Source organism: Trachymyrmex septentrionalis, unplaced genomic scaffold (assembly GCF_001594115.1).
Source record: "Trachymyrmex septentrionalis isolate Tsep2-gDNA-1 unplaced genomic scaffold, Tsep1.0 scaffold220, whole genome shotgun sequence".
Taxonomy (NCBI): Eukaryota; Metazoa; Arthropoda; class Insecta; order Hymenoptera; family Formicidae; genus Trachymyrmex; species Trachymyrmex septentrionalis.
Window position 1 is genome coordinate 126,650 of NW_017305376.1, and position 6,773 is coordinate 133,422.

The window sequence follows — 6,773 nt, forward strand, 5'->3', positions numbered from 1 at the left end:
ATATATATATTATATGTATATATATATATATATATATATATATATATTTATACCAGAAGTACTATGGTATTATACAATAATAGTAATAAAAGAGCTTATGCATAAACCCCGTATACTCGTCAAGTAGAACAATATCTACTGTTTTAGTTTATTACTATTATTATCCGTATATATATATATATATGTATACAATATATATTCACATCTTATCTGTGTTAATAAACTACTATATAAAACAAAGGAGCAAGAAAAAACTAAGGAAGGGGTTTTGGAGGTCGCCTTATCTTTCTTTCCTGCTTCTTTTCATTTCCAGCAAGGAGGATGCTCCTCAAAAACTGCATACTGCGACAAATCACATTACAACTACGTAGGCTGCTGGAAAAGTTTCTGCAAACAATATGAAAAGAAACAAGTAAAATTCAGTAAATGGCTTTATTGTTTTTCGAAGTATTCGCTTTAAGATCGATACATTTTTGCATACGCTCGCATCAATTTTCGAAGCATTTTTTTTACTCTAAGGCTGTAACCTCAGAAGTCAGTGTACGAAATGTTTCAACAACTGTTTCAGGTGATTCAAATCGCTCACCACGCATTTTATTTTTAATGTTTGGGAACAAAAAGAAGTCATTAGGTTATAAATCAGGTGAATACAGACAATGAGTCATCAATTCGACATTATTACTGGATAAAAAATGAACGGTTTGACGTGCTGTGTGACAGCTGGCGTTGTCATGATAAAGGATGATGCGACAATTTCGGTTTGTTCTACGCAATTCATTTATGACTTCTGGCAAACAAATTGTTGTATATCAATCAGTATTTACAGTTCTCTAAAGCCACGGTTGTTACATGTCCGATATAACCGAAGAAACAAGCAATCATTTGCTTGGCAGCACTGTGTGAACGAACAACTTTTGTTGGTTTCGGTTCATTTTGAAATATCTAAACAGTGGATTGTTGTTTACTTTCGGGCTCATACGAATAGATCCATGTCATTCCCGATCATTTCGTTCCCAGTAACGATGTTGTAGACCAAATTTGACTGATCTCGGTTGAATTTCTTGAGCATTTCTTTGCTCCATTTAACATGAGTTTTTGAGCTTCGGTCAAATTGTGTGGGATCCAACGACTGCAAAATTTCCGTACGCTCAAGTGCAAAATCGTATGTGTTGATTTCATATTAATGCCTAAGAATGCCTGAATCTCGCGGTATGTTATATGCCGATCTCGCTCAATCATTTCACGCACAACATCAACATTAGTGGCAACAACAAACGTAGATGGACGATCTTCACGGAATTCATCACTAAGAAAGGTACGTCCACGCTGGAATTCGGCAAACCAATTATAAACAGTCCTATTGGATGGTGCTTCATCTCCAAAAGCCAAATAAAGTCGATCGATGCATTGTTTCGGAGTTAGATTACATTTGTAATCGTAAAAAATCATTGCCCGAAAATTTTCACGCAAAATTTCCATTTTTTTACAAAATAACTTCTTTTAAAATACTATGTAAACAAAACTAGTTGGCTTGGGTACAAACTGTTAATTGAATTATAAGTTACAAACGTCTAATCTTACGGATATGATAGTAGCAGAACGTTGGCGCCACTGAAAGTACCAGATTGCAGAAACTTTTCCAGCAGCCTACGTACATTAGCATAGGCACAACAGGCATAGTTCAGAGAAATATATAAATATATATATATTTCATCTTTTATACTATATAAACTAATCTATTATAGCGTTGTATCAAAATGCAATTATCAATATTACAAGAAGAACGAGAGAAAAAAGAAAACAAATTTTGAAGCACATCTTCTCCTCTTCTTCTTCAATCAAGGAATGCACATTTAAGAAGAGAAAAGAAAGGTAATGCTTGAATGCGTATTCTTTAAGCGCTCCAAACTGTCGAAAGAAAAGAGTTCACATTTCTGACCTGCAAATGTTGCGTCAGCATGCCCCAATATTTGTCAGAGCCTGGGGGTGTTACGTCCAGCGGACTCCCAGGACTCTTTTCTTTCGTGGAAATCTGAAATTCATTCTTAAAATATTAAAATTTTTTCGTTCTTTTTTTCTACACTAAAAACTAAAACGAGGAATCCAATATCTCTTCGTAAATGTCGTTCCGAAATAGACTAAAAATCGGCACGCGTGCACGAGCGGCGGGACCCAAGAGACGCCGAGCCTGTGCCCCTAGGACACTACGACTAAATTAATAATAAATATGTATTAAAAATATAAAACCGGCACCAGGATTAACGATCAAGTCGCGGACGATTCTCGAAAATCCGTGATCACAAAATCTAAGAAGAGGCACGCGACGTTCAGGAGTAGATTCTGGGTGGTCTCGTGGCGATGATGCATGCGCACCTTAACGCACGTGCGTTTTCCCATAAATTTTAAAATCGCAAAATTTTGGAGGACACTTTTCCAGACTACAGACTCCTGTCAATATCCTTTCTTCCCCCAAGATCTTGACCAATCCGAGAGCAAAGAAAAATCTTACTACTAGTTAACAAAACCTATTCCACCAATCCGAATCTGAGTAATCGGGGGCAATTAGTATAAAAATCGCGGTTCCGTGGCTCTCGGTGTGATTTTTCTTTGAGTTGTGGTAGATTACAATTATCGCGATATTTGAAAACATTTCAGCCGATTCTCGAAGTCCTCTCTCTCTAATAAAGTCAGTGCATCAATTTAAGATCAACGGCATTCCTTGATCGGGGAAACTGACGAACCTGGCACAGCATCCCACGGTCGATGGCACCCTCTCCGATAGTTTCTTGGGCACCTTATATATCGCCATCTCCGAGCAGTAAGTTTTTGATTTCATTACAGTACATGAGGTCCCTTCCCTTCTCGTGTAGCCCCCCCTTTAAAAAACGATCAAATTTTTAGTGCGTTCGCGAAGTTCTTCTGCCCCTCGTCGCCGTCGCTTTGCGGGGACTAATAGATCGCGCCGACACTCTGCCCGTGTCCGTTATAACATCGCGATAACCTCGCGAGAGCAAACTTTGTCAATTCAGCCATCGGTCCGAGAACAGATTCCAGGAGCTCAGTCTACAGTTGCAACTCTATCGCTACCCATTGAAATATACTACTCCCCTGTCTCCGATCTGTCTTCAGATTTCTTTGCTAGTCTTGTCCTGTCCAATTCTCCTCCTATTCCACATCCGGTATCACCACCCCCGATTATTTAACTTCCTGTCTCGCATACCACCCCCTCAATTCCTAATGCTCAAACCGATGCTTACTCTTCCCCCGGTCACCTTCCTCTCCTCTTTCATAACGCCCATCAACTGCTGGAATATATGTCCTACTTTACTCCCTCCATCGATGTAATCCATCGACCGAGTAATAGTGAGCAGTAATAGTGAGCAGGATCCGATGGCCTATTCTCAGTTCCCATACCATCCCTCATTCCCATTGAACCTTTTTCCTTCCAACCATATGACCCTACGCAATTTTAATTTTCCCCTCCTCCTCTCAAATTCTTCATATTCAAAATAACATCCGCATTTCGACCCTTTTTTCACACACACTCACACATGCATAAAGGTGTACATATATAGTACTTTAGACTAGAGAAATAAAATTGTTTTTTTTTTATTATTTGCTCAACAAAATTGTATCCTTTTTTTTATTCAAAGAAAATGTATCATCGAATATTGCTTTTTATTATGCTTTACGTTATTAAATTAACTTCTCGGTTACTTATTTAAATATAACTTCTCCTTATATTTGTTAACTCTCCCGCGGTTGCACTTCGCCCTCTCCCCGGTCACTTGGATTAAGTTCCATGATCGAAAGTTAGAGCATATGGCCGTACTGGCACATCTGGCGTTAAAGTGCGCCTTTTCAGTGCACACCGACTCAGTTTGGGCCTTTTAACTTAAAGGTACGTCCGACTCGTGTGTCAGTTTAGCGGAGCACGAGCAGAGGTTTCCATTTCATCCTCCGTTCGACCCCTGGCTCATTAGGAGCCTCAGGACGAAGCGAAGTACCTCTCGATTTGTGTAGGTCCTTCCCCATTGCTCCCTTGCGGTCCGGAGCCTGGACACGACCAAATCGGTCTAATAATTCGGTTCCTGTTGCGTTCACTCCCTCAGCTCCGCATGCACGCGGAGATTGGACGTAACAGAACTTAAAAAATTGGGGGCTCGTCTGGGATGAGAAAGTGCAATCTTGAGAAGCAGGAATGAATACGAGGAATTCAGGCAATAAGACAGAAGTAGAAAATCTCTACAAGACAGCGATAGAAAATTTGAGTAAAATAAAATCAAGTACACAAAATTCATTATCAACTTCTACTCTTATCAAACCCTCCGGATCCAAACCCGAAACGACAGAATTCCTATTCACTGAGTCGGGAATTTTGAATAATTCCGAAACTCTTGTACCTAGCGGTTCCAACAACCTCGAAGGCGTCACTATTCAGGTCGCGCGCGAATTTAATAATATTGCTCTCCGAAATAAGTCTAACGCAACGATGGCGACTCACAACCCGTTCGCTACGCTAAAATATATGGTCGAAGCAGTACCGTTTTTCGATGGCCAGAATATTCCTATTACATATTTTATGGAAGGATGTGAAGAGGGAAAATTCATGTTGCCTCCAGAAGTCGAATCGCAATTCACAAAAATTATAAGAACTCGAATAGTCGGTGAAACACGTTGTATTATATAAGATCTAAATTTCGTTACCGTGAGCCAATTAATTAACTTCTTAAAACAAATTTACGGTCTCGCGAAAAACATGTATCAACTACAAACAGAATTAGGTTGCGTTTATCAGAAAAACGAAGAAGATGTAGTTACCTACACGAACCGAGTAAAATTTTTAGGAAAACAAATATTAGAAGCACAAAAAACTCGGGAACCGGGTTCTCTGACCAAAATATTAAAGCGTCCTTAGAGAAGGACATGTGTAAATGCTTCATTCGAAGACTGAAATCAGAAATCGAACAAAGAATAGCGAGAAATTTAGATGTACAGGATCGACGGTAGCCGACGCTCTAAGAATAGAAAGAGAACTGCAACAGATGATAGACTTACCACAAGGACGGACTGTACGGACAGGTTTCTTTAAAAGATCTCACAAATAACTCGAGAGCAAGTTGTCAGATATGTCATAAAGAAGGACATATTGCTACCGAATGTCAAAAATTAAAGTATGACTTAGAAACCGAAATTTTAGTCAAAAGGTATAGCAGGATAAGGAGGTGATTTCAGGCCCCAGAACGTAATCGATCGCTATAGGGGACAAAATTAACACACTGATGAGAGAATATTTTGTGCAAAGTTTTATTCCAAAAGAGCCACACCATTTCGAGATATCGAACAAAATGTCATTTTTCATTAGTATTTTTTTTTCTCCGTTAAATCTAAACGGATCTTTACAAAAAAATCATGGGTATAAAGAATATCAAAAAGATTAGAGTAAGAATTTTTTTGTCATTCTTGGCTCAAAATTCTGTTTTTAAAAAGTTCAAGAATTTTTAAAATTGCATTTTTTATATGATATGAATGTTTTACCACTTTCAAAATAATTCAGCAGCTAAACTTTATCATAAATTATATTCGAGATTGTTTTCAGATTTTTAGATTTGGTGGAACATATAAAAAAAAATTGAAACCGTTTTTTCGCCATTTTCCGACATAAAATATATTAGCTGACATATTTTAAGTGGTTCTTAAAAGTAATTTTACTTATCTTCGATAGCACTTCTGCAGACAATAGTTTAAAACTTTAATATTATAGAATTCGCATAGGTTAAACAACGAGAATTCCATTTTTTCTCCTTCAGAAAAATTAATTTAACTGATTTCAGCATTTATTACATTTTTTTTTAAAGCGAAGATCAATTTCTAACTTTGTTAAACACATAAACTTGTCTTACTCTAGTGTGTTAGTTAACAGTAGTTGTTGAAAAATGTATCAGAAATAGCAAAAAAAACCTTTATTAATAAAAGAATGAAATATTATCTCGATAATTGCTCTTCCATAATCAATGAATATTGGAATAAGTGCTATAATCTGACTGACAATTAGTGTCGGTGTTAAATGAAAATCCTCAATAGAAACTGAAAAGTATAGTTTGAAAAACTTAAATGGCAAAATATTGTTAACTCTTGTGTTTAAATAACTTTGAACACAATTGCAAGACCTTCAAGAAAACAAATAAAGTAGACTACCTCAAATGTCACGGGGACGGTTCCAGTCAATTTGCGCAGGTGACAATTGAAAGGGATTACTGTACATTCATTTACCTTATACAGTATGCTTAATGTCATTGACAAAAAGGTATCGTAACGCGACTTTTAGTCAACTTATACTAGCTGTCACGAATATTTTTGTTCGACAGTTTGATGCGAATGTATGACAATATAAAAAGGTCGGTATTCACATCTATTACCATTCCTATTCCTTACTTCATTACTGTTTTGTCGTAGCCCGTGACGCCCGGTCTTAGGGACGACATTAGTTTGAAATTGTTAAAAGTTTTTGACCTGTGTCTTTCACTATGTTTAAAAGTATTCTGTTACTAATATTATAAGGTACTATTATTCATAATAGTATGTTCATAATTTTATTATTCATATATTATGTATAATAATAAACTATGAATAATAAACTAATATTTTTATGTCGGAAAATGGCGAAAAAGCGGTTTCAATTTTTTTCTTATATGTTCCATCAAATCTAAAAATCTGAAAAAAATTACGAATATAATTTATGATAAGATTTAGCTGCTGAATTATTTTGAAAG